The sequence below is a fragment of the Anopheles coustani genome, chromosome 2 (assembly GCF_943734705.1).
Source record: "Anopheles coustani chromosome 2, idAnoCousDA_361_x.2, whole genome shotgun sequence".
Taxonomy (NCBI): domain Eukaryota; kingdom Metazoa; phylum Arthropoda; class Insecta; order Diptera; family Culicidae; genus Anopheles; species Anopheles coustani.
Window position 1 is genome coordinate 4,095,755 of NC_071289.1, and position 20,911 is coordinate 4,116,665.

A 20,911-nucleotide genomic window follows, 5' to 3' on the forward strand; every position below is an offset into this window, starting at 1 on the left:
GGTTTTCCTCTCTAGGAAATGGGAGTGGTAAGAGGGTGGGGCGAGTGGCAATTATTATTGGATGGGACACTTTTCACATAACTCATTTCGCACATCCTTTATCGCCCCATCCACGCACACTTCCGACGATTAAGGTGACAATGTTATTGGCTGGAAAATTGTTGCCTCCGCCTCCCGCATAAAACAAACGAAAAGACCCCCATTTCCCACCTCAAAATGAAAGGGCAGCGAAGGTGGGAAACGGGTAAAGGTACGCCAGTAAATAATTCATTTCTGCTGCCCCCGTCTTCTCGGAACGCACGGTCGTGCGATTCGGTTTTTCCGCGCTAATTGATTAAGCCGTTTAATTAATGAAAACCGATTGCTTTAAGTGACGGCCTGCGGAACAACCGAGGTGATATACGAGACTCTTTCCCTTATTTTCTCTCTTTCTCTCTCTCTCCTTCCCCCACTCAGGCGGGTGTGTGGGGTGGTCAAACTATATTTCCTACTGACACCATCAACGACGGCCTCTGGATGATTGGTGGAGTGTTGTTGCGTAAAACACCACCGCATGCCTAACGGCATCCAAACGGAAAGCGGCGTCCGACGACGACGAGGAACGGCTATTAATTTTCATTAGAGGTCGTCATCCTCCACCGCCAGGAGGCTCCCCGTTCCTTTCTTTTCCATCGATTACGTTTCGTCTGTTCCGCACCTGCAGGACGATTGAATTTTTGGTACCGGTGTAATCGATAAGGGTCGCTTTTTCCAGGACGCTACAACCCTACGTTCCGAAAAGAATCAAAACAATTTTATCCCCTTGTACAACTCCCAGGTGCGGGGTGGAACATAATCTTTGTATCGGTCGGTGAGTAGATTGAAATTTATTGGACAGAATACTTTCCTACGGTATGCGGACTACGATTTCCCACCGGAAGTCAATCCGAAAAACACATGTTCGAAAGTCGCACCGGAAAATGTTATCGAACGCATATGTTACGCCACATATTCCCTGGCGGCCAAATGTGGGTGACTTTCTGTAATACTTTCCCATTTTTATTAACATCCTTCCCTTTCTCCTCCAATCCTGGGACGCAAAAGACAAACGATTTCGGTAGAAACCGGCCAGGTGGAAGAAGCTGGAACACGCAAACTCCGTCGCGGGGGGGGGGGGGGGGGGGGGGGGTGGGGGGGGTTTCGGGTTTGTTAGCTGCATTGCGGGAACGTCTCTACTACCCCCGTTGAACATTTCCACCAGCCATCGAAAACAATAAATCCAATTGAATAATTTTCAAATTAATAATTCAATTGCCATCATCATCGCGATCGCCATCACCATCATCATCATCGTCATCGTCATTGGTAGCCGCTGGCCGTCCATTTTCGTCCAATGTTTTGCGGATCGCTGCCGGGGAGGACTTCTTTTCCCCATCGGGAATGAAATTGCTTTCATATTTTATTAGTTTTATTGTGCCGAGAGCTCCAGGAGGAGGCGACTTCCGACCGGGGTTGGACATATGAATGCAGTTTGGCCACCGGAATGTGGTGATTTGATGTTGGTGTGACAAGTCGTTGGAAAGTGTCATTGCTAAGAATCTTGCTTTAAGATTTTTGCTTCCTTTTTTTCCAGAAAAATTTGAATTTCTGGAACCGAAAATCCTCCGAATCGGAGAGAACCGAGTCGACATCGAGTTGAATTTTAAATTGGAGGATGGATGACGCATATCCGGAGTACAATTTCGATAAAGAAGATCCGCTGGTTTGATCCGGTCCTACGAGTCCTACGATCGGCTGCTTGGCTAATCGAACGTCGATGTGGCCACTAACCGTCGGTTGGTCGGTATTGATAAATCCAACGATCAACGATCGATGACCTTATTTCCCAACCAAACGACCGGACGGCTACCCTTAGGTCCCTTTCCCCTCTCCCGGTTAAGCTCCTCGTGCTTCATCAATATTCCTTACTTGCTTACGAATGCACGTGCGGTTCAGGGGTCACGGAAGGCAAAAGGAAAAACAAACGAAGACGGCGCGGTCGCTTCGCTTTCTTCCCTTCCCTTTTTTTCGTTCTAGAACCCCAGAAGGGAGTCAATTATTATGTAAAAGCGGAATTAATGTATAAGTCCCCCGACTGGAGACGCCGGCGCGCAACCGCGACGCCACGAACGCATAACGACCGACGACAATTGTGTGGCGATGATGGTCGCCTAGTTCGGTGCGTGTGTTTGTGTGACGGAATTCGGTCCCGAATGGCGTACCTTTTGCCCGAACCGCGGAAGCGTTTATCGTGCGGCTTCAATTTGCCAACAAATGTACCGCCGTCGCGACCTTTTTGTTCGGCCGAAGTTGCCTTCAAATCGACGTGTAAGGGAAAAAAGGGCCAGTTTCCAGGAAGTTAGTTCTAGATTGGGTGGGTAAGTGGGTGTGTGTGTTTTTTTCAAAGTCCTCCGACTTCCGTGATTGTCTTGGAGACCTGTGGATATCCCGGAGTAGTTCCCGAAGTGCGGTACAGCGCGAGTTTGAACCAACATGAATGATGGCCCATAGCGGTTGCGCTTCTGTGCGCGCAAAACTGTCTACGTGTTTGTCTCATGCCGCTTGGTGGGGCCACTAGTCCACTTACCTGCCGCGCACGAACACGAACTCGCCGTGGCCGTGTGGTAAATACTGGCGCATATCTCACTCCGCGGACTCGTGCCCTGCCCGCGGGGTACACAGGCCAGCAGGTTGAGGGAAAAATAATAACAAACAACGTCATCGCCATCATCATCATAATCATTACGCTTCCCCGGACAGCGCGCGCAACGGCCTGCCGCCGCGTAGCAGGTTCTAAACTGTGCTGGTGGATCTTCTATTACGGCCACTCGAGCCACGGCTACCATCCCCATCTATCCCTTCCTCTCACCCCGTAGAGCCCACTTGCCGCAGTGGCTATTTGTTCCAGCACCAGGCCGCAGCAGACGACAGTTTTTGCCATTAGAACACAACCCCGGCCAGAATCTTCCCTCCACAGTGGGCTGTGGATAAATTTGCACGGAGCCATTTTGGATTCAGCCATGTTTTTGAGGAGCGTGCGTGCGAGAGAGGCACCCTAGGCTGAGAAGGAGCTGCGAAGGGATTAGGGTCGTTAAAGATGACAGTTTTTGCTGTGGACAACTCACACTCTACTTCTGTGGATGGACAAATGTGCTTGTGATTTAAAGTTTTCCATCCCCGCGATGCAGCGACGCAAGAGGAAAGGAAAAGTCAGTCACTCACGGTAGTGAAAACTAATTTCCGACCCCCCCGGAACTGTCAACGTCGTGATCTTCGGCAACAAGGTGGTGGTGGTGATGGTGGTAAAGTGACAAACTAAATGGTAAATGGAAAGACAGATTACGTGTGGCCGTCGGATCACTCTCTGACGGTGACGTTTCTATCCGATTTCTCCAAAACAACAACAACGTCGACGATGACGAGAATTTGCACAGAAGGAGAAAAAAGGTTTAGCTCCTCGGTGTGGTCGACACATACTCTGCTGTCCCCTTTTCCAACCATTAGCTGACCATTCGTGACGAATGCCGGCGAGACGACGGTGCCGCGGAAGCCATAAATTAACGGCCTAGTGAGACGAGCTACAAACAGAGAAAGAGGAGACAAGTAGGCTTTGAAGATGGTACCTAAGATGGCGTACGTGGGTCGGCTACCCCTTGAGAGGTCGGGGTTCAATCGGGTATCGAGTGTGTCGGGTCCGGGTACCAACTTCCGTGTCAAAACGTATTCCCCTAGATTTTGAGGTTTCCCTAAGGACCTGGAAGTTTCGATTGCCTTGCACAGGGTAGAATGAACATCGTGCTAAATACTGCAAGAGGACGTGTTTTTATGAAGAAACAGTGTTTTTCTGTTGAACTGACACTTAAATGCCAGTTTTAGACTGCCTTTTATCGTTTAAATTCTTTCATCTAATTGTCATCATTATGCGCGTGTTCCATCAGATAGCATGATTGTGCGATCGTGGATAACCACACAGGGGACACAGAATTTATCTGGAAACCTTGCACGCATTCGCCGCGCCACGAACCACCGTAGCCTTCCCGCTATCCCTTACACCGGACCCCCGGGCCCTTTTCTGTGTCATCATTAGAGAGTGATGTGTCATTAGCGACCGCACCAACCATGCATGTAATGGACTAGGGCCTGCGGACGATTGCGTGATAATGGGCATGATTTGCTGCCGCGATACATCATTCACTTCCGGAGCCCTGAGTTGGATCCACAGTGGACCGGTGTGAGGCCACCGATGGCTTTTTCGGTAGAGATTAGCCTACTCCCCATGGGGCGCGTCATGCACATTAACATTGCTTAATTTGTTTCCCGTCGAGCAGGTGTTGTGGTTGGATTATCATAGTAGCCATGACTTCATGTGGGCAAGAAATGGAAGAGATCATATTCATGCGCCTATGCTAATCAGTAATGGGGCAAAAATTGCGCAACGCAACGTGGGAGGTTCATTCACGGATGCTTCAGGAACTATCAAGTAGCTCCAGATTGTATTTGTGACTCACCACAAGCAGTGATGATCAAAACAAGACTACCGTTAGGAATCTTTCGCTGTATCTCTCTCTCTCTCGTCGAGGACTTCTGTTAATTGACTGTGGAAATACACCAGAAGCAGCTTCCCGTGTCCTACATTTTCCCCTTTGCTGCAGGTCTTGGTCAAAAGGCTCGAGCAGGCGAGGATGTCTTCTCGTAACCCGTGTCAATGACCAACGAGTGAGGATCTAGAAAGTTCTGCCTCACGGCGAAACGAGTCAGCAACTCACTCAGCAAGGGTACTGACGGGCCAATTATCGTCCCGATGGTAATTGAGCCTGGAAGGGGAGAAGATTCTCGGGGCCATTGAATGATCTGGAGCAATGTTGCCCAGAACCTAGGAGGGCATGGATTTGCTCGCACCTGCAACCATTTCACCGCAATGTCCACTTGAGCGCCGTCATGCCAGTACCTTACCGGCACTTTAATCCTGGAAGATTCCACCCGCCCCCAGGATGTTGCCCCGACGGAATCGGTGGCGGATAGCAAAAAAAAAGTCATTACGCTCGGGTAAACATCAGGCTTCATCATCATCTTCATATCTGCACCGAAGGCATATGACGAGGGGGAAATTATTTTCTAGCCGACTGTAGTTGAAATGATTTTTTACTCTTTTCCTCATTCAAATGTCGGCCTGCCGGGCAACATCCAGTTTTTCCTTGATTTCCTCTGACCCGACATTAAACCTTACGCCGGTTGACCTTCGAGCAGAAGATTTTCCGGATGGTCTCCCACGAACGAGTATTTTGTCTTATGTCTGTCCAAAGCATCCCCGAGGAGTGCTGAAAAAATGGTGGGAATATCGCATAAGGCGGGAAAAGCTTTTCCATGGGCGGATATAATGTAACGCTCGTCTTCTCTGTATGTGTGCCTTTTGGCCCAATGATGGACCATTCCAGAGGTGGAAGGTGAAAGGTCGGGGCAATAAGAAGGCAGATTATCATCTGCAGTGACACGAGGCCAAGCAGAGAGAGAGACATGTTTTTCCAGAAGCAACAGCGAAGGCTACTTCATTTCGGCTTTGCTTTAATGGCCACGCTTTCGGGAGCTTGTCTTGGCTTGTTGCTTATCTGGTGTTTTCCTCTCGCGTTCGCATGGCTCACAGCGTGGGTAAATAAATCATTTTCAATTAATTTTACAAACGGCGATAATTAACACCAAAAGACAACGGAAGAGGAAGGCAAAGGCGGTACCCGGTTAATGGTCCGTTGAGTGTTAATCTGCAATTTACAGGTTTGTTGCGTCGGTGTCCAGGCGTAGGGCAGAGTTATTTTATGTATTTAATATTTTGTTCCGGCGCAAGAGAAATGGTGTCATGTTTATTTGAGGCGTTATTAGCACCTCGCGAGATGTATGACAAGTAGACATCAAGGCAAAGTTCGGGGTGGGATCTAAAGCTTGAATTATCAGACAGACCTCACACTGTGTATGCGTTATCCAATCGAACATAGATAAATTTAATAATGAAAATTGTCCTCCCACAGAAAGTATCGATTCCGTTTGGTTTCAAGGAATAGAAAACGGAAGTTCTTTTTTTCCTTTTTTGTTTGTCAGTACCGAGGACGAGTTGACTTCAACTGAGCGGTTCGAGTCGGGGTAAAAATAGGCATCCATTTTAGGCGTCACGACACATCATCAGGTGTCACATTTCACAAGGGTACAGCTCATCGATGAATGAAGACAGAGGATATTCGACTTTTCGGCATTTCTATCGGTTCCAAAAAATAAGAAAAAAAAGGTTATATTTGAATGTTCCCGGTTCGAATAAAGTTACGTATTTCTCTGCTTCTATTTGGGGTGATGATCTATTTTTCTAAGGAAGCACTTTTCTAGGTTTCCGATTGTCACGCTTCGGAGGATCTGTTGAATGCTTCGCATCAGAAAAGCCTTCGTTATCTTGGAAATGAACAAATGAAGGGATAATTGGACAGAAGGAGTCGAGAGGAAATGAATTAAATTAAATGTTCTAGGTATACATTTTCATCCCAATTCGTGTGGCTTCTCGGTTGGGTCGAAAATGCGTTTGCCCTGGGAGTAGCAGAAGAGCAATTTGTTTATCCTTAGGACTGGTAGACTCTTGTTCAGAGCAATTCATATTCAGGATATTAAGAGAATTCTTCTCAGGATTGTTCAAGCTCGAACTGTTTAAGCAACCGAATGCCCGATTCATTCGGTGTGATTGAACCTCAGCGGGAAGATGTGGGTGATTTTATTTCACCACGTCCAATCACGGTTCCATTTCCTGACACTTAAAGTCAAACAGACAAGACCCACGATGTGGCCCAACGTTGTGGCAGTAACAAGTGGCGCCTATCTATCGCCAGTTTCTTCACTCGCATCGGGCTATTTCCTATACCCCAAGGGAGATACCCGTGTGTATCGGGTGTGTAGCCATTGGAACGACTCCATACCAACTGGTGCTCGACGTGGGGAGCAGCCCTCCCGTTGCCCGCACCGAGTACCATAGCGTACCGTCTACGACCAGCTCGTTTCGCGGTGCAGTTGGCAAGAAGAGTTATCGCGACTTTGGCTGACATTTACATCGGCTTTGCGAGCAGACGGCTGTACTATTTTGCGCTGTAATGTAGATGTGTACACCGTTGTACCGCTAAGGTTTTTGCAAGTAACCCGCACATATACGAACTCGGCATCCTCACCGCTAAAGGGTTGTAGAGGAAATAAGACTCTAATTCAGATCCCATTAAATGCAGGTGATAACCGGCTTCAAACACACTTTTGCGGCTTTGAAAACCACCAGAAAATCATCATTTCATGTGGCACACCATGTGGATTTGTATGTGCTAGGAAAATGATCTAAAGGAAGAAATAAATCTTCGACAATAAATGTTAAACGTTCTGAAAAGCTGACATGAGTTGGTTTAAACTAGTGATGAGTCTTACGATTCTTTTCACGGATCGACCCGGAATCGAGTCCGTCCCTAGAAGAATCGATTCCGACCCGTAGGTGCAACGAGTTCGGGTCGATCCGAACCAACGGGTCGAACTCGCATATGGACAGCTGCACCTACTGGTCGACCCGGAGTCGTTGCACCTACGGGTCGACCCGAACTCGTTGCACCTACGGGTCGACCCGAACCAACGGGTCGAACTCGCATATGGGCAGCTGCACCTACCGGTCGACCCGGAGTCGTTGCACCTACGGGTCGACCCGAACTCGTTGCACCCACGGGTCGACCCGGAGTCGTTGGAATCGAGAGTTCGACCCGGAGCGCTCCGGGTCGGTTACGGATCGCTCCGACCCGATAGGTTCGGGCCGACCCGCTCATCACTAGTTTAAACACCTCACTGGTCTACGAATATTTAATTACCAACGAATGCCCAAAGTATGGCAATTTTCCCACCTGCTCTTGAAATTGATTTTTTTCATTTTTCCTGTTTCTAATACAACGGACAACCCATAACGAAGCCAACTGCGATGTCAAGTTACACACGCAACAGCAAACCTGTTTGCAACATTCGCGCATGTAAGCGGGCATCATGTTTGTGCTTCTCTGGTATCTCTTTCGCGTGCAGTTTCATAAATTGTTCGTAGATTAGAAGCGACCTTGTTTGTTTCTAGTTGTGTTTTATTTTCAATGTTTATCACAATCCCCGGATGTGGCCAGCAACAACAAGATGAGCTCCGCCAATGCCGCTGAGCGCTAATGGTGGCGTCGAAGCGTGTATAAGCTCGAAAAATTGCTTCCAAATTGTGGCAAAACATGACATAAATTCGCTTTCCGGACACGCTAACCTTGCGGACCATGTGTGTAACACAGGAAGAGAAAAAGAATGACATGAATCACGAGTATGAAGATACATTGTTTGATGAAAAATCACACCTAGAACGCGTCACGCAGCTTCCGCTTGGTCAATGATCCGTTCGTGGAGGATGTGAAATTAACTTGTTACGCCTGTTATATCCATTCCAGATAGGCAACAACCTGTGGCACACTACCAAAATTGGTGTCTGAAAACGTATCACAGTAGACGTTCTGAAATAGAACTTGTAAAAACTGGAACAAACAGTTACCTAGACCCACTTCGCTCGATTACACTTGAAAACGGACCAGTTCCGATCGGTATCTTATCAAAACCCGGGCACGATGTTATATGTTCCTTTTCGGAGTACGTACCGCCAAATATTGTCCCCGCGGTCAGCAGCCTGGTATGTCACCGGGGTGTGAGTGACGAGTGACACCAGTGCCGAGCGAGCGAACGTGAAAAAGGGTCAACTAAGAAAAGTGCTTATCTTATCGCGACGGAGAAAATCTACAAGCCACACAGTGTGTGTTCGGTCGGTATCGGTGGACGAGGCGAAGGTCTTTTTGTTTATGATTTTCTCGCCCACTGTTGATAACACTTGTTGCCAAACCTGTGAAGGGTTTTCGTAGAACTGTTTGCTCACCAAGGGCGGCAGTTGGTTGATCTTGTCCGGTTTTCGGTTAGAAATGTATCTTGGGATAGGTTTGTAATCAGAGAATAATTTCCAATCAACAGCGTTTAGCTTATTCTGGGAATTTCAGGAGAACCACATGCAATAAATAAAAAGGAGTTAGAGGCAACTCACGCGCTGCAACTTTGTTGCCTACCGTAGCAGAATGGATGTGCAATAATCCATGCTATTTTTAAAAGATGCCACATATTTTTAACATAATCCGTGCTGGAAAAAAAACATAAGGAAATCGCAGAAATGCGAACAAGTGAATATAAAATTTAATAAATTCTCCTTAACACCTGACTGGATGGTTTAATACCCTTCGATTGGGGGGGACCTTCACGAAGAAAGGATCGTCGTGGCAGATAAATTAAGCAAAGCCGTAAATCAAGCCCTCCCGCGACCAACGCATCGGATTCAAACCGCTAACGAACCGGAAAGAAGGAACGGCTAAAGAACCCTGGAATGAAGCGACGAATAATTCCTCCCTGCGAGATGGTTATTCCAAGAGCAGAAACTTGCTTTTCCTTTTTGTCGCGAAAGCAGTTGATTGCAAGAAAAAAAACCCTGTGACCTTACAAGTGGTCAGAGGGTTTGTACCGAAACACGAATCCTTGACCTGTCGTGTCCGTCGCGGGATCTGAGTGGCAGCTTCGTTTAATGCATTTGGTTAGGAACGAGTTTTAAAAACAAGACTCATTAGTTTGCAGACAGCGCCTGCAATAAAACCTTCAAAACGAATCGCTTCACTTGCCAAATGGATAACGGGTATAAAACGTCCTGCAACAGATGTTCAGGGTTGGGTATTTTTTCCATCCTTACTGACTTTTAAGCTACGAGCCTAAGCTTTGATGAGCCATATTATGCCTGGAACACCCATGAACGTGGGCACTCAAATAGCTCAAAAATGTTTAACATTTTTCAAACAGACCTGTGTCTGGTTGTTTTCGTTTTTTTTTCTGATATAGCAACCGGCTAAATTCTTCGCGTTTCGGTCTTTACGGGGAATCCCACAAACAGCAGCTTTTAGCCACACGCAGCAGGAGACAAAGTGTTTAACTACCCCGCGGAGGCCTAAACAAAAAATCCAGAAGAGTAAACAAAACTTACAATCTTGCATCATTCCATTCGGGCACTTTAACCGTTGGCAACCAACCACTTTTTTCCGTTCGCCAACATACAGGCTGACGTTTGCATAAAGCATAACTCGGAGGTAAAGAAATGTCTTACACATTTTCATTTCTGTTTTGTTATAGGTCTTCATTTCGGATCTCGCCGATAAGTGTTTGTTTTATTCAGAGAGATTTTTTGTTAGAACAATGTTGTTAGATAGATAGATTGTCGTGAACGAATGAAAGGGAAACATTTCTGCAAGTAATGTCGTCTCAAATTATGAAACAGACAAGTTTCACATATTTTTCGAATCACCCTATAATTACTATTTGTGTGACATTTCCTACCGATACCTAATTATTAAGGAAGTACAACATGATTTGTTGAGCTGATGGCCACCGTACAACGTGCAATGAAATGGCACAAAGTGGTAAATATTGATTTGTACCAGTAGTACTTTTCCATCAGTCAGAAGTTGTTCCAATTTTCGTTTTATGAGGAAATGATGGTGGAATGAAGTAATTATTCAAGTCAAAAATGGATCGTGTATTATACTGAAATTAAAAATGAATTTTTAGAAAATTGCCTAATAATCTTTATTATTGTTCAATTACATCGATTTGAATTTACGTACGTGTCGTAAAGGACTCATTTTAAATAACATTAGCCCAACATTATTATCGCACCATCCTTGACGAAAGATAATAGATTAAAAATCTAATGCTGCAACGATAATGGATGATGGATTTTAAATTGCTAACTCCAAAAGCGAATTTTAAACGGCCTGTAATAGTTTGTGCAAATTATCGCTAATCAACTCTCTACCATCAAGTAATCTCCTACAAAACGTTCAGTTTCGGTAGCTCGATCTTAAGCTAAGTATCGGTATTTTGGTTTAAATTACATTTGCTCCATTACCCAAACCTTCCATCGATCGCTCTTCCACCAACTCGCTTTTATATCTTTTGTAAAGTGGAACAAAGAACAGATCGTTTCGTATGCATTGAAACAGAAAGTCTCTGCTTTATCAGAAGAATTTATCTGTTTTCTTAAGAAATAAAGCGTATGTCTCCGTCGCCACAGGTCGGTCTGCATCCGTCTCTCAGTGGGAGCGTCGTTTCGAAATCTCTTAGTTGGACGACTTTATTTTATACGCAATCTGAACAGCGCGACACTTGAATCAACATGGGCAGGCACTTCTCGATACGAAGGTGGAAAATAGCGGTTAATAAACAAGAGGATAACATGTGATCGTCATATTATAAGACTCGACTTGACGAATGAACCAATTCATAGCCAATTCAGTCCATTCATTAAAGAAATAATTCCGGGTTACCTTGATATGGTTGAATTTACGGAATTCCTTTACAAATTTAACAAAAAACAATGATTTGCTGTAAACAGTGTGACAGGTCGATCAGAAAGTAGCTCCAAGGTATTTTTTCTATTTTTTTTTGCACCTTATCTTGGAGCAAGACCGTCGGACGATCGAATGCACTCTTGTTATCAGATAACTTGTGAGGCGGAAATGTCACAAGGGAGACATGAAGGAAATCTACTCCACTCTGACAGTCTGTCGTGTTCTACTAGCCCTCTTGAAATTTCATTAACCCGCGTTTTACTTTTCGAAATTTCTTGTCCCTTTTTTCTTTGAGAATGTTTTTAATGTTGTTTTGAGTTTGAAATAATATTTCTCATCGTTGAGTAACATTTAAAATGTGGCAAAAAATTGTTTGCGTTCCGTTCTTCGAAACCAAGTTTAATTTCCTTATCGTCGTTGAACGCTAGCAAATGGGCTGTGCCTATTAAAATAACAACTTATTTCCCTTGAGCCACTTGCCATAGGTTTTTGTGCGGTTTAGAAAATTATCGTCAAGCATAATTTCCTCCGATTGTTTTATTCGCTGGTGGGAGAATGTGTGGGTGGAGGGAGAGTGAAGGTGACGGATAAACGCAAGTAGAGCATATCGCCTCCGGGGGGCAGGTGGAATCACGACGGGTGGTCAGTTTGTCATGGTGATACGATCGTCACCGGGCGAAAGAAGCAACAGGTTGCCAGCGTGGAATATGGGAAAAATACGGACTTTCCTTCCGGTGGCTATTGAAGCATACATATCGTTGAGAGTGTTTTTGAAACCAACTGTTACAAGCAGAAGGTTAAGGTAAAGTAAGGAAATGGCCGTTTTTCACTTCGATAATTGAGTCATCGAAATTTAAATAAAAAAGAAAACGCATTTCAAATCAAACATGAACTCAACCATGGTAAAACAAAACAAACCATACGATAACAGCAAGACGTGGTGAATCGACACATTTAGATGATTATTTGCCAATACAAAAACGTATGACTTATTTTAACTTTTTTTCTATCGGAAATGCACACGTTTGCTGGGCGAGAAGAAAGCCTGAAAACCCGAAACAATCGCACCCGGTAGGCCTCCCCAAAAACCAACCGGTAAAAGGTATTAAGTAACCAACGTGGCGCAACGTTGCGCTGCCAAACCATCCGCAACCGACGCCGCCACGCACGCCAAATGATAAAAGTGAGTTTTTCACTTTCCTTCACCGTTGCGGACGTCTAAGGAGATAGGCCAAATCCGGCGCGTCTCGCGTGAAACCAGCAGTTTCTCCGGGCCTTAGCAATGGAATGCAAAAGTGCCAAGCGTATGAAAATGGTGGCAAAACAAGCGCAAAACAGAAGGAAAAAAAAACCCTAACCTACAACGGAACATGGCGGAACACACGGGCCCCCCGTACCCTCGACCTAATGAAACGTGCAAAGCGCGCGTTGTGTGTTTGTTTTGCCGTTTCACTCACACACAATATACGCCACAAGTTGGCCTCCTCTGGCGGCTGGGTAGGTTGAATTCATTAAAAAGGTTGCGCGCAGGCAGGATGGAAAACAAAGTTGATGGAAACCCAGCCGAAAACGCAACCCGAACAGAAGAAAAATATAAACCATACCAAACGCATTCTGCCACCTATTGTGGTGCGGGGGGTGGTGGAGGGGATGTGTTATGGGGGTTGATATGCATTTGACATGGGCGCGTGGTGAACGAATGATAGTTGGCGACGTTGACATCGTCTTGGCGACATTTTAATCCGACCGGCAAGGCAGCAGAAGCTGTCGTTCTGGAGTTACGCTTGGCGGTGCAAAAATCCGTGTCATATTCTCCGATGTAACCAGCGTTACCCTTGAGTGGCGCTCTCTAACGGGTAGGGGAGGGGAGTGGAAAACTTCGACTACTCTGGTATCGGGAAGTGGGCTGCGTTCGCGATCGAATGCGGGTTGCGGTTGATCGCGCGCGACATTGAGGTTATGATTCAGTTGGGTGCTTCGTGGGGAAAGAGAGGCCCGAACACTGTCGCCCTATGATGGGGAGGTGAGGAAGAAATTAGAACCTAGAAAAAAAAACACGAAAACAAAAAACAAACACTCCCCCAAGAAAGCGGAACGCAGGAATTGCGACGTGAGTCGGGAAAAGTGTAATGTACTCATGGAAAAAATGGCGAAAGCGGCCCTAACTGAACCAAAGTAGGCAAAGGAAAAAACCGCATCGTTGGCATGGGAGTCGAGAAAAAGTGTCTCCATGGTGTGGAAAAAGTATGACATGAAATCGAAACCGAATCCCGTGCCGAGGAAATGAAAACGCAACGAAATGGATAATGGTGGTTCGGTTTCGGGGTGTAAAAAAAAACAGGGTACGAAGAGTAAAGCAATGGAGACATTACATATAAGCTAGACGTTGCGGTGTGTCTCTGATTACTTTTTGTGTTTCCCTTTATTTTTTCTTTGCATGGAAAACACTGGGATTGGGTTGATTTTCACTTTCCCTGCTGAAATCAAATTCGTTTCTAATACACTCTTGTGTGGTTGACGAGCGCAAAACTGCCACTGGAGCGAAAAGAAAAGAGGAATATTCACATTTTATCCTCGCCAATCAACCAGAACGAAAGGCGAACAATGGAGCCCTTTCTTTTGGGTGGAGATTTTCTTTTTTCGGCTGTCACCAGTGTCGGTTCTAAGTGGGCATTATTCAACCATGAACTGTCATAGCAAGATACTACGCCGTTGGTCATATAACTTATGAAGATCATGCCGTTGGTCATACAACACAAGACACAGAGATCGCGGTAAAGCCACGATGTAAATATTACGATAAGTCAAGAGTTATATTTCATATGACGGGTAATTTGAGGAAGGAAGGATCACGAAATAGAATAGAACTCCACGCAGAAATGACCGGGCAATAGTTATCACAAGCCTTCAATCTCGATGATGAAATGCGGTCTAGCGTTCGCGAGATTGTGTAAACGAGTTCGAGGGTACTCCAGCTTCCGATCGTAGACAACTCTCAGTTCTCCTAAGCATCCCCTTCGCTCGTAAGGGTTTACTTAACCAAGCCCTCGGGTGCTATTTGCATAAGCAAACAGAGAGAGAGAGGGATGGACGCAAACAATTAATCGTGGCTCGTGGAAACGAACCCACGGCCAACAATGACTATCAACGGGAAGAATGAAGACGAATTCTGATAGACTCGGACTTCGATGCATGTCGTTGGTAAATTATACAGATTAAGGAGGAATCGAATCGAATTAACATGGTTCCGCTAAGCATAAGAACAGGTCTTGGGTTGGGAGTGCTCCAGTTTATGGTTAGAAACCGTATATAATTTATGGAATATAGACACGCTACTTTGGAGAGGGACGCTGCCGTGCACGAGTGATAGAAAAGAAGCGCTAATGCAGAAACTAACAACATCGTGTTTGCAATGCTGTAATTAACCGCTGGTCAGCGGACATTCTTGACTAGTGTCAACCTGTGCCGTGGTAATTAATCGGCCTACGACCCAGGTCTCCTCCTTATTACAACAACCGTGCCAAGTCTGTCCCGGGACAAGTTCGCGAACCACATTATTGAACCAGATGTCTGATCGATCGAATCAAGTAATCCAACTACAGCGTATTGATGTCGTATCGATCCTCCTCTTCAGCCAATGGCGGGTCTTATGGCAAACACACGTTAGAATTGCAATGGCTTCCCCGCAGCCCTGGCACACACACTGATTGTTGGTAGGTGAGGTAATGGCTACACTCCAAATGTCACTGCGGGGTTTGGAGCAAAACAGTCAATTAATAAAACATATAAATGTACTTCATTCGCACCACGACTAGTGTCGTGATTATTGGGTCGAATCCCAAAGGGTGGTCGATTTTTGACAACGGGGGGGCCGGGAAATCAGAGAAATATTGATAGGCAATGCTTGCTACTTACATCTTTCAAGCAGATTTTCTCTTGAACAGAAACTTCGATGATGTAGCCATCAATTTGGTTGGATTCGTTTACTCTCTACTTCAAAGACTAAAAGTATTTAATACTAAGAGAAGAAATCAAAAAGAATTTTTTTCCGCTTTTCTTTACGAGAGGAACAATTGAATGTTAAAACAACCAATGCGTTACATCTCATGCAACAAAACGTAATAATTTCTTCCAACATACACCAGCGTGACTAGATGCCGACAAGAAACCGACAACGCGAGCCATCATCAATTTGTTGATCATCAACGCAACCACCATCATCATCGTTGTCGGCGTTTTTGCGCTGTGTTCGCGTTGGCACGTGAGCGGTTAATCTATGCCGTACCCCGACGATTGACCATCCCCATCACTTCCTCGCTCCTATGCTTCTCGACGAGGAGGAGGTGGGTATAAAAAAAGGCCAATCAAAACGACATAAAAATCTTTCTCACACACAGCTTAGCGCAAACCGTGGAGTAATTGATTAATCACTTCGTTAAGTAACGATTTACTGCACTCTGCGGCGTGGGGAGCAAATTCTTTCAGCAGTTACTGGCGCAGTTCCAACACGAGAAGCTGATGTTTTATGGCACGTTTTGTCGAGGGACTTCATTGGTGAAATTTTACTATCTTTTGTTGCATTGTGCACAACTTTGCCTCGGAATGGACCTTGAAAAGATATCGTTTGCCCCTGGACCACCCTCACACGATCATCCCCATGTTTGTATAGATATATATATGTGTGTGTCCCCGAGGTTGTCAAGATCTTGGCCGTCAAGAAAAGATGCCGTTTGTGTCACACAATGTTTTTCCAGTTTTACTCTCTCGGTTTTCTCGTCGTTCGCTCGGCGTTTCAATGTCACGCCGACGTCGTCGGAGGCGTTAAGCAACGCGATGTGCATGTTTGCATGCTGTGACGTACTCGGTAGCATTAATTGAAGTCTTGTGTACATACACACATATTGCAGCGACCTCGTCAGGGAGTCTCGGTGAAGATCGTCGGGTTGTGCTGCGGGTGGAAGGGGCGTAAGTAACGACAATTGCTATGTTGCAGCTATTTTATTTGTGTACTTTATGCTGTACGATCGTGTACGGCTTTTCTTTGGTGGGAGGGGGGAGCGAGGCCACCCAACGAGGTGGGGGTCTCTATGCTCCGCTGGTGCACGTACGAGTGTAAGTATGCATGCCGTATTCGTGCTGGGACGTACCACCGTTTGACGGTTTCCGAGATTCATAATTGCTTTACGGATTGTTGGGTTTTGCTTTGGTTGTTTTGTACATTTCATTCATCACTTTGAGTGGCTCGTCTTTTTTTCCGTTCAGTTTCCCTAGCTTCTGTTTCGCTGCTGTGAAAGTTCTGCCCATAATTGTCATGTTCTGTTAACTATCTATGCTGGGACATCTGGTTTTCCCATTCCAACAAAACGACGCGCTCATTCGTTCTCGCTTTTTAGGCATCACTTTGCATGAAATTTAGAGCAGCTTCACTGTGTCGTGTCCGAAGCGAGAAATTCAATTGCCACAATTTGGGCACAACCACCACACCAAAACACTCACCAGGACAGAGCATAATATTAGCTGTAGCCCGAAGAAGGTAGACGACTCTGTTTTCGTCTTTTCTATTCAGAGCACAATTTGTGTCCTCCAGTTTCAATTTACCTTCGCCTTTCGGTCGCGCCAACGTCACTGTCAATCGCTCGTCCATGGTAACGACCGTGGCGCTGTTTTTCTCGGGGCGATTTTTGTTTAACGGAACGGAAGAGGATCCATATCAAAGAACACGTGGTTGACGTAACTGGGTCGCAGGGAAACCAAACCCAGAAAGGGGGTGGATGGCATCCATTCTTTCCCGGCAAATCGTTAAATGGCAAAGGATGCGCCTTCGATGCGGACACACGATTCCTAAGCGTGGTTCACTTTTGTGAAGATTTTGGGGGATAAATAGTGTAACGAATAAAGCAGATGTTGAATGTGTTCGTGGGTACAGAAGTAGTTATTCTTGCAATGGCGATAGATGTTTCTAAATAGTCGCATTACGGGAGTGTTTTCCGTATTTGATCAAATGGCACACCAAAAACCAGCAGGCAACTTACTACCTTTTGTTTGTGGATCGCTTTAAAACAAGTTCATCCAACTTTGATTTTCTGATTCGTGCACATCAATCGCACAGTGGGCCATAGAGGAGAGTTTAACTTTTGTGTGTGAATTAAACAAAAATTTGTCAAAGCGAAATCAATGGAAAGTTTGGTGGTTAAATTAACTAACAAGTCACTTTCTTTTTTTCTTTCAGTGTGAATAAAAAGATTCGACAGCATGACACACACCTTGGCCGTTGACCATCGTGGCAACAAACTTTGCTAACCAAACCCGAGCCCCAACCAACGACCAACGTGATAACAATAATGTGCCAAACTTCATCCGGCTCATGCTCATCATCAACAACAATTTGTCAACGTGTCAAAGTGTTCGCCACGCCCGGACGCAAGTGGTCTCGCGCGTTCGGATTAAGCCGGCCGATGGTGTGTGTGTTTTGGGATGGTTTTGCGGAAGACTTTGCATATCGCGTTCGGCGTACCTTTGCTTCTCCCTCGGGATGCTTCCTCCGTTGTGTGTCGAACCCCGTCGGAGCCGTAATTCACCGTCGATCGGTCGATTTGCTGCTGATCCGCCAGCACCAAAACTGGCTCTCGCTGAAACACACACACTTTGACCGCGTATTGATGCACCTCGGTTTGATGCGACCTAATGCATTTAAAGTAGCATCGACGGCACGCCGTTGTCGACCATTAGCATCATCATCATCATTGGTGGCGTCGTCGTCGTCATCATCACTATTGTGTGGCCCACTTCCGATCTTCTGGCCCCCCCTCCCCGTTTCACCAGCCGTGGCCACCGCCGCCAGCAACACCTGACACACTGCCGATGGGCACCACACCAGGGCGCATCGTATGCATGAACACTGAAAAACTAGCACACACTCTGCTTGCCGCCGCTTGATGGCTTCACACGCAAATATACAACACGGCGCACTCGGGACGGACGGACGTGCTCGGGAGGAGGGTCGGCGAGGGATGGTAACAATTTTCCTATTACACTCGGCTGCTACTGGGCTTTGGCTTTGGCTTCTGGCCCCGCTTTTGCACAAAGCACAATGTAGTGGCCGTTTCGGTATTGCGGCTCTCCTCGTGTGTGTTTTCACTGTTGTTTGTAACGCTCGCGTTTGTTTGTTTGTAGTTTAGTTCACGACGCGCGATCCAGCAGGGGTTGCGCCGCGGGGTTGTTCTAATCGCCTCGAATCGATTTAGACAAAAAACCAAAAAAACACACACACGCGGCTTTGGGGGGAGGCTTTCCCGTCAATATGTGGCCATCTCACTCTCACTTTCTTCGCTTCTCTTCTCTCTCTCCGTAGTGCACGAAAGGTTTTCTCCCAACACACAAGCGCACTGCCACGCCACCAACCACCACCACCACCCCCCTGAGGAAACACTTTGCACCCGATAAGTATCGCGTTTTTCGCTACCATATGTTATCGCGGAACCTACCGTAAGGTTCAGCCGAAGGGGGTGGCTTATCACTTATCTTGCACTGCACTTGATGGCGAACCGCTGGATGCACACACATACACGCACGTCGCAGAAAATCTTCCACAGGAGGTGCGTTGTGTTGGCAATCGTGATCCTTCGTTTTTTTCGCGTCGAACGTTAAAAGGTTATTATTCTCTCGTAAGGATGTTCGCCTAATTTTCTTTTAATTTAAGTTTTCGGTGTTCAACGGCTATCTTTTCTTGGCCACGGAAATAACGCCACCGACGCGGCAAACAAATGACGACGATCCGTATGACACTGGCTGCGCGCTGGAACTGTGTGTTATCCCAAGACGGGGCGGGCAGTTGACACGCACGCACGACGGAAAAACCACAACAGAGCGCCCCGAAGCGCAACAGGGTGGGAGAGGGCAGAAAACAACGTGCCTAAGTAGAAGAAGGAACCGACGGAACCGAACCGAAGCATACACACGCCCACGCACAAAAAAACCCGAAAAAACAACAACCACGTACCGACGCTCTTACACCGACGAATCCACCACAACGTCTTCGTTGCGTGAAAAGTGAAAACAAATCACCAACACGAGCGCACGAGGAGGACGAAGCTTCGGGAAAAACAGGACGAACCGCTTCGGGAAAAAGGCTCTCTCTCAAGGCTTCCACTGTCTGTGTTTATCCTGGTTTCTTTTTCGCAAACATCAAACGGGGAAAAACTTCCTTCCAAGGCACACGCGGCAAGGCTTTAAATTTACTGCACACCGCTATATCGGTCGTGTATTACCAAGAGCACGTGCTTCCGGGAGCATGCATATTTTTTTTTAGAGGAAAACCCGGTGGACCGGTTTTGGCATGCAAAGCTGGATGCTGGCTTTATCCTGTCATGGATTTCCGGACGCGCAACTTCGGGCAACACTTCATCTTCTCTGCTCAATGTCAGATTACAGTTCATTGATATCCTTAGCGGGCGGTTTCGGTGGTTTTCATTTTATCTTTCCATTCCCACTTGAGCACGTTTTGGGACGAGGGTTGCTACTCACTGATTGTACTGAAAGCTGTCGAAAATCCCAGCAAGAATTTTCTTGTTGAACCGTGAAAATGCCGACGCACAAAATGTTGCCTGATATCTCTGCACAACCAAGCAAATTATCACTTTGAAAATTTATTAGAACGAACGAATGAACGTGTCTGTAGATTAGATAATTCGCGAACGGCCACTACTATATTTCCGCACATCACCACCGGCTTGTTCGACGGCAAACATAAACGAAGCCTTAAGGATGGTCAAAACATGCCCAACGGGTCCATGCGTTGCTCACCGGCCGGCACAAGTGGTTGCTCGCGGTTTGGCGCGCACTTAAAAACGGAAACGGAAAACAGACGAGACACCGGAGCGCGACCTGCACACGTCCGCACACTACAACGCCATTTTCGAAACTCACGCGCTGCCATCGCGAGTTGGAAAACATAACCCGCGCGCGCCCGAGCTTCGTGGAGAGTGACGTCATCTTCGTGGAGTTGAGAGAGAAATTCAATTCGGAAGCACGAAAGAGAGCTTCTCACGCGTTCTAACTCTGTCCCGGAGGGTAAAATAGTACATAACAGGCTTTTACCAGCAAATCCATGCTTCCATCAACTTTTACATTCTCTGATCGCCTGTAAAAAGTTTTCTTGTTCTGTTTCATGTAATGTATCTTCAAATTATTTACTAAATTACGAGTGACGGTACAAACCGAAACATAACATGGACACATAAAGCATAAAGGCAAATCAAAGCGAACGAAATATACCGTGAATGATTGACATGAACACATTGTTGAATTGACCTACAAAAGACTGTAGTCATATTTACAATCTTTTATGTACAAATCTCCGGGTGTCTCGTGTGTTGTAGCTGCATTTTGGCGCGCTTCCATCAACTACGACTTGCCTGTCTTTAGGTACTTGCACACTTTCACGATTA